Below are 8,058 nucleotides of genomic sequence, written 5' to 3'. Positions count from 1 at the left end.
AATTTGCTTACAATGCTCTTCCTGTATATTTAGGTAATTATATCCTTCTGAGGTCTTTGATGTAGTTGAAGACTAGATAATTATAATAATAATTTTCCTTGGTTATAATAAAAGATAAATTAGAAATAAAACTTTAGACTCACAAATATAGGATAGATAGAATATTTTCTTTAATTTTGCCAAATATAAATAGACTAGATATTGTAACTGTAATTCTTGCTTGACAATGGTTCTATTATATGTAATTTTACTATGTTAAAGTTAAAACCTTCCTTTTTGGTTAGACAGAAAAAGGGAAGTGCTGTAGAATGTCATTCTGTATGCTGTGAATGTGTGTTGCTCTGATTGGTTGATATGTAAAACACTGATTGGCCAGTAGCCAGGCAGGAAGTATAGGCTAGATAAGCAAACAAGGAGAATTCTGGGAAGAGGAAGGCTGAGTCAGGAGTCACCAGCCAGACACAGAAGAAACAAGATGACAAGACAAAACTGAGAAAAGGTACCAAGCCACATGGCTAAACATAGCTAAGAGTTATGGATTAATTTAAGTGTAAGAGGTAGTCAGTAATGAGCCTGAGCAAATAGCCATAGAGTTTGTAAATAATATAAGCTTCTGAGTGATTATTTTATAAGTGAGCCAGAGGACTGCAGGAGCCTGGTGGAACTGGAGAAACATTACAACTACAAAGACCTCCTGACAAATCTTGGCAATGCCCACAGTGGGCAATTCTTCAGTTGTGTTTTCTTCTCCTCAGTTCACTCCAGTTTGTGTGAAGTTGTCAGAAACCAAAAGCACAGTCATGTACTAATACAATAACTCCAATGGTCAAAATGTTTTTAAAATAATTGCTTCATTTCATTATTTTTCATGGAAAGGCATTTCATAACCAGTGTGAGCAATCATCTCTCTTGAGTTACAATGTTACTGCTAAAGGGACTAGGTCACACATACTGCTGATGGTGTAGAGGAGGAGAAATCGCATATACAGCTGCTAGTGCTATACCCATCACCGAAAACTATGCATGCTCATTTAAGAAGAGCTAAGGAAAACCCAGCTAGTCTACTTCTCTGGATATCAAAGGAAATGTTGTAGGCATAATTGACCATGCTTCTTGATTAGCAGATTACATGCAACTGCCTTTAAACACAGCGATCTGGATGAACTAGTGATTTCTACATGGGAGGCACTGTGAAGACTGAAGGTGTAAATTTAGGCTGGAGAGTTATGACTCAAGAATAATTTGAGTGAATAATAATATCTAATGACCCCCATTGAACATCATAAATTGTATTGCATATAATGCGTAACAAATATAGGTAAGGCCCTCAAATCTCCAAACACAAAGCAATGATGTGGATGTTGACAAATCAACCAAACAGACTTGAGCATTATATTTAAATCCTGCTCAAAAATATAATATACCATAAATATATACAACTATTAAATTAATGAAAAAAATTTAAAGGAGATATTTAGTAAGTGCCATTATTTGATCATTTAATGTTCTATAATCTGCTGGATTATCATCCAGCATCACAAAAATAAAAATATCAAACTCCTGAGTTCTTTAAAATTTGCTAAATATTTTTTGAATATGCACAATTTTGGGGAGATTTTGTCAATGTGAAAACTTTAAAGTTTAGTGTAACTATATTAGAAAGTGGAAAATTAAACTTCAGAAAAATCAATCTAATATTTGATTATTTATGAAATTTTACCTACAAATGAAATATAGATCCATTTAGGTACCAAATCTAGAGATCAACCAATAGGAAAAGTCAGTAAACTGAAAATATCCTCTGTGTTTGTAAATGTTTCCTCCATGACAGCATTTCATTGACAGTCTGAGAAGGTATAGTATAGTAACAGACTAACAGTCTGCATAAGCATGAAGCAAAATAATGTGCGCCTATGAATTAATTTACATTATCAGAAAGTATATTTTATGTCTGTTGAATTGTAATGTGTCATCTCTGAAGAATGAAAATAGGAAAAGAAAATCAATTACAACCTGGGAAATACAAATGTCATTATTGTGAGCTATAATGCCAACCCCACTGCTCATGGTCTTTGGTTCATTGTAATTGTGATGATTATATTTGTGCACATAGAACCTGAATGTGGAAAAATGGACTGATGACTGTCAGAAGTCATATTTCTAAATGACTATGCACTCTTTAAGAGTAATATAAAAGACTTAATCAGAAACACGAAAAAGTTTTGTATACTTTGGTGTATATCCTATCTTCTACAAACACACACATTTTAAAAATGTGTTACATAAGGCATATATATTTATCATACCCAGAAAATCAAAAATTTCTATCTCAGAAATCTATTTCCTTATATCATGACATGTTAAATCATGACAAGGCATTGCCCTCTATTCATATTTGACATTCTGGACACTTCAGTCTATTTTACTGCCAGTGTGTTCTTTGTAGGAAGACTGCTACTGCTGTACCGTCTGGAGGGACACAGGCATAGTGCACAGCGGTACCTGAGCTGGTGAAACTGGACAGCAGAAGAAAAGAAGAATTATGGGGAGACTTATCTCTTGTAGAGGTCCACATGAAAAATTTCAACTAGTTATGAAGTTTGGATTCCTCTGATCATGTTTTCTATTTCAATGTCAGACAAAATGTGAAAAGATGTGTTCACTGGCTAATGATGATTCACATCTGAACTATTTCCCTTCCCCACTGTCTGGACCTGATGACTCACCACCATACCAAGGTGCTAGCAAAGTGTTTCAATGTCACATACACCAGAATCTGTCCCACACTTTCAGCAATTTTCCATCAACTGATCACAGGCTGTACCTTGATTACATATTTTTATTTCCTCATTTTGAGTTCAGAGTTGAATACATGCTTCTTTCTCCATTTTAGATTATTTCATGGATTCCCTACACTGATAGACCTACCTGCATGATAACAAGTATGCCTTACTTCCTTTACAAAGAAATACACATGGTTATTTCTCTATAAATTCACCAAGTTGACTGAAACATACTAAACAGACTGTCTACATCTATGCCTACAGAATTGAGAGTGTCTAATGAAGAGCCCTCAGTGGACATAATCTCATAGAATATGTCTACATGAATATATACATAAAATCAAGCAAAGGTATAATGGAAAAATATGGATCTAATAAGTAAATGTTAAAAAAATTCTGAGAATCAAAAATGTGGGGGAAATCTATTTTCAAAACTCAGCCGGGCGTGGTGGCGCACGCCTTTAATCCCAGCACTCGGGAGGCAGAGGCAGGCGGATCTTTGTGAGTTCGAGGCCAGCCTGGGCTACCAAGTGAGCTCCAGGAAAGGCGCAAAGCTACACAGAGAAACCCTGTCTCGAAAAAACCAAAAAAAAAAAAAAAAACCTCTGAGAAATGTTAAAGATAGAAAATATTAGGTAAAGAGGATTAAACTTTTAATTCTGACATCCCTGCAACCAAATCAGAGGCAGATGACACAGGCAAATCTTAAGCTCATTGAACCTGAGGAGGGATTCCAAAGTGTCTGCTTTCAAAGGCATTATCTCCTCTAACAGAAGCACATTTGAAATTCCACAATTCCCTAAAATGCTGTGCTAGCTGCTGCTAAACACCCATGTACTACAGAGCTAGAACTGCCAGCCTAGACTACAGAGTGAAACCCTGTCTCAAAAAATAAACAGATAAACATAAAGGCTAGGGATTTAGCTCATTTGGTAGAGTGCTGGCCTAATATGCATGAAGCATATCTTCAGAGTCTGAGGAGTTACCAGAAGCACAAGATACATCCACAAATTGCAATTGGCAAATATGGAACATAAACCACTAAAACCAAATCTCCCTCTTCCCACTTGAGAGGACAAAAGGAGTCAATGAGAAAACAAAATTAAAGAGAGGATCTGGGAAGTACAGACAGGGAGCCTCAGATGGAAAATATATGCAATAATGATGTTCAAGCAACACATTTCCTAGGATGCATGGATCTTACAAAATAATGAGTCAATACAATATACTCACAATACCAGATGTTCTCCATCCAAAGGTACTGTTTTCCAATTTATTTTACTTCTTTCTGGGAAATAAAAATAAACAGGGAAAAATGCACCAATGACCATTGACCCATCACTGTGTAATCGATATTTTTTTCTGGTAGGCAGGAAGAGGTTACAGTTGTACAGATGAGAGTTGGCATCTTCAAAAACCAGGTCATAAAAACCCAAGATAACAGCATATTACTAGAAGTCTCTGCCAAGATGTAAGTCTTGGGGTTGTGGAACACAAGTGTGTAACCTGTATATATACAGCTCATGTGCTTATGTGCATGTATGCTTATAATGTTGTTGATGACTGAATTTGTCATTGTAATCAGCCTGAGATGTTTCCACTGATCCTTTCCATTACCACTTGAGAGTTCTGTGGTTCTTTCTCCTTCAGGCCATGCATCTGAGGCACCACACTCAGGGAAAAACAAGTTAATTGTATTAAGTGACACATTTTCTTCTCCAGCCACAATCACAACTATATCCTCCAAGGCTTTAAGCTCCCTGGATTGGACTCTCCTTCTGTGTATTTGGCCACAAGGGTTTACCAAGAAGGAGTTCATGTGAGAGCCCTTGAGAATGTTGTAAATATATTACATCAGAGCAAGCCATGTTTGGTGAAAAATGTACAGGCAAGGAAAGTATCACCCCAGCCATTGTTAAGTTAAATTAAAAGGGTACCATAATCCCCAAACTTAATACTACTGATCTTATCATTTCTCTTTATTTTCCTACTAGTCTAAGGATTCAGAGAGCATTCTGTCTATGATACATGCATGTCTACTTATCAATATTATGTCCATCCTCTGCTCCAGACAGTTTGTGTCTCATTCTTGGGAAACCATCTATCCAGTTGAACTTCTCACTACAAATTAGTTACTTAATTTCATTGCAGAAATCAATTGTTCCTCATTACATCTCAGCTTTGATCTTCTATGCTATTGCTCTCTGTTTTTTGTTTTGTTTTGGGGTTGTTGTTTTTGTTGTTGTTGTTGTTTTAATCAAGACAGGGTTTCTCTGTGTAGCTTTGTGCCTTTCTTGGAACTCGTTTGGTAGCCCAGGATGGCCTCGAGCTCACAGAGATCCACCTGGCTCTGCATCCCAAGTGCTAGGATTAAAGGCATGCACCACCACTGCCCAGATGCTCTCTGTTTTTATTCATGCTGGAACACTGAATGTATATGTACTCACTATCCTTTTTTGTGGGAAACAAAGTTTTTTAACTATAAATAAATAAATATATAGATTCATGATTATATTCCCCATGAAACATATGCAAAGGAATCAGCCGAGCCCCACAATAGCTTTGTAAATTCAGCAGCAAAATAAAAGAAAATCTCTCCAGATGTGCTGACACATGTCTGTAATGCACTAGGGAGGTTGAACCAGGAGGATTAGCAGTTCAAGGTATCCTCAGCTACAGATTGAATCTCAAGCCTGGGGTGCCTGAGACCTTGTTGCAAAGGGAAAAAAGGTTAATTCCAATCCAAATAGTAAACCATTACATATCCTTGCCCAAACCCTGGTTTTTTTTTTATTAAGAAAAACATTTTTTATTCATTTTACATACCAATCACAGATTTCCCCTTCCCTCCTTCCAACACTCCCTCCTCCCTTCCCCCAACCCAGCCCCCATTGCCTCCTACAAGAAGGTAAGGCCTCCCATGAGGAGTTAGCAGAGCCTGGTACATTCAGTAGAGGTAGGTCCAAGCCCCTCCCCCTGCCTCAAGGCTGTGCGAGGTGTCCCAACATAGGGAGTATACTCCAAAAAGCCTGCTCATTCACCAGGGATGGATTCTGATCCTACTGCCAGGGGATCCTTAAGCGGATCAAACTACACAACTGTCTGGCTTATGCAAAGGGCCTACTCCAGTCCCATGGAGGCTCCACGGGTGTTGGTCTAAATTTCATGAGTTACCACTAGTTAGGTTTGGTTGTCTCTGTAGGTTTCCCCATCATGATCTTGATGACCCTTCATCAGAGAATCCCTCTTCTTTCTCTTTGATTGGACTCCTGGAGCTCAGCCTGGTGTGTGGCTGTGGAGCTCTAAACCTCCTTCAATCAGTTACTGGAGAAAGGCTCTATGATGACAGTTAGGGTATTCATTGATCTGATTACTGAGGTCAGCCAACTCAAGCACCCTCTCCACTACTGCCAGTAGTCTAATCTGGGGTCATTCTTGTGGATTCCTGGGAACTTCCCTAGCACCTGGTTTCTCCCTATCCCCATGATGTCTCCCTCTATCATGGTATGTCTTTCATTGCTCTCCCATTCCATCCCTGTTCCAGCTTTACCATGCCATTCTCTTGTGTGCTCATCTCCCATCCCCTACCCTTAATTTCTCACCCCCATTCCCAATTTACTCATGGAGATCTTATCTATTTCCCCTTGCCAGTGTGATCCATATGTCCCTCTTTGGGTCCTTCTTGTTAGCTAGCTTCTCTGGAGCTGTGGGTTGCAGTCTGAGTGTACTTTGCTTTATATCTAGTACCCACTTATGAGTGAGTACATACCATGTTTGTCCTTCTGGGTTTGGGTTACCTCACTCAGGATGATATTTTCTAGTTCTATCCATTTGCCTGCAAATTTCATGCTGTCATTGTTTTTCTCCATTGTATATATGTACCACATTTTCTTAATCCATTCTTCAGTTGACGGGCATCTAGGTTGTTTCCAGGTTCTGGCTATTAGGAATAAAGCTACTATGAACATGGTTAAGCATGTGTCCTTGTGGTATGATTGGGCATTCCTTTGGTCAATGCCTAAGAGTTGTATAGCTGGGTCTTGAGCAAGATTGATTCCAAATTTTCTGAGAAATTGCCATACTGATTTCCAAAATGGCTGTACAAATTTGCACTCCCACCAATAGTAGAGGAGTGTCCCCCTTGCTCCACATCCTCTCCAACAGAAGCTCTTATCATTGTGTTGAATCTTAGCCTTTCTGACAGGTGTAAGATGGTATCTCAGAGTCATTTTGATTTGCATTTTCCTGCTGACTAAGGATGTTGAGCAATTCCTTAAATGTCTTTCAGTCATTTGAGATTCTTCTATTGAGAATTCTCTGTTTAGCTCTGTAGCCCATTTGTAGTTGAATTGTTTGGTATTTTGATGTCTAGTTTCTTGAATACTTTATATATTCTGGAGGTCAGCCCTGTGTCAGATGTGGGGTTGATGAAGCTCTTTTCCCATTCTGTAGGCTGTCATTTTGTCTTATTTACAATGTCCTTTGACTTACAGAAGCTTCTCAGTGTTAGGAAGTCCCATTTATTAATTGTTTCTCTCAGTGTCTGTGCTACTGGTGTTATATATAGAAAGTAGCCTCAATATGTTCAAGACTACTTCCTACTTTCTCTTCTATCAGGTTCAGTGTAACTGGATTTATGTTGAGGTCTTTGATCAATTTGGACTTGAGTTCTGTGCATGGCAATAGATATGGATCTATTAGCAATCTTCTACATATTGACATCCAGTTATGCCAGCAACATTTGCTGAAGATGCTTTCTTTTTTCTTTTGTAGAGTTTTGGTTTCTTTGTCAAAAAGCAGGAGTTCATATGTGTGTGGATTAATGTCAGTGTCTTCAATTCAATTTTAGTAATATACTAGTTGGTTTTCATGCTAATATCAAGCTGTATTTATTAGTATAACTCTATAGTAGAGCTTGAAGTCAGGTATGGTGATGCCTCCAAAAGTTGCTTTATAATAAAAGATTGTTTTAGCTATCCTTGGCTTTTGTTTTTCTATATGAAGTTGAGTATTGTTATTTTGATGTCTGTGAAGAATTGTGTTGGGATTTTGATGGGGATTGCATTGAATCTGTAGGTTACTTTTGGTAAGATTGCCATTTTCATTATGTTGGTTCTACCTATCCATGAACATTGGAGATCTCTCCATTTTTTGACATCTTCTTCAGTTTCTTTCTTTAAAGACTTGAAGTTCTTTTCATACATGTCTTTCAATTGCTTAGTTAGAGTTACACTAAGATATTTTATGTTATTTGTGGCTATTGTAAAGGGTAATA

This window comes from Peromyscus maniculatus, chromosome 23 (genome assembly GCF_049852395.1).
Source record: "Peromyscus maniculatus bairdii isolate BWxNUB_F1_BW_parent chromosome 23, HU_Pman_BW_mat_3.1, whole genome shotgun sequence".
Classification (NCBI taxonomy): Eukaryota; Metazoa; Chordata; class Mammalia; order Rodentia; family Cricetidae; genus Peromyscus; species Peromyscus maniculatus.
The sequence above is the reverse complement of the archived record's forward strand: the minus strand, read 5'-3'. Positions refer to the sequence as shown.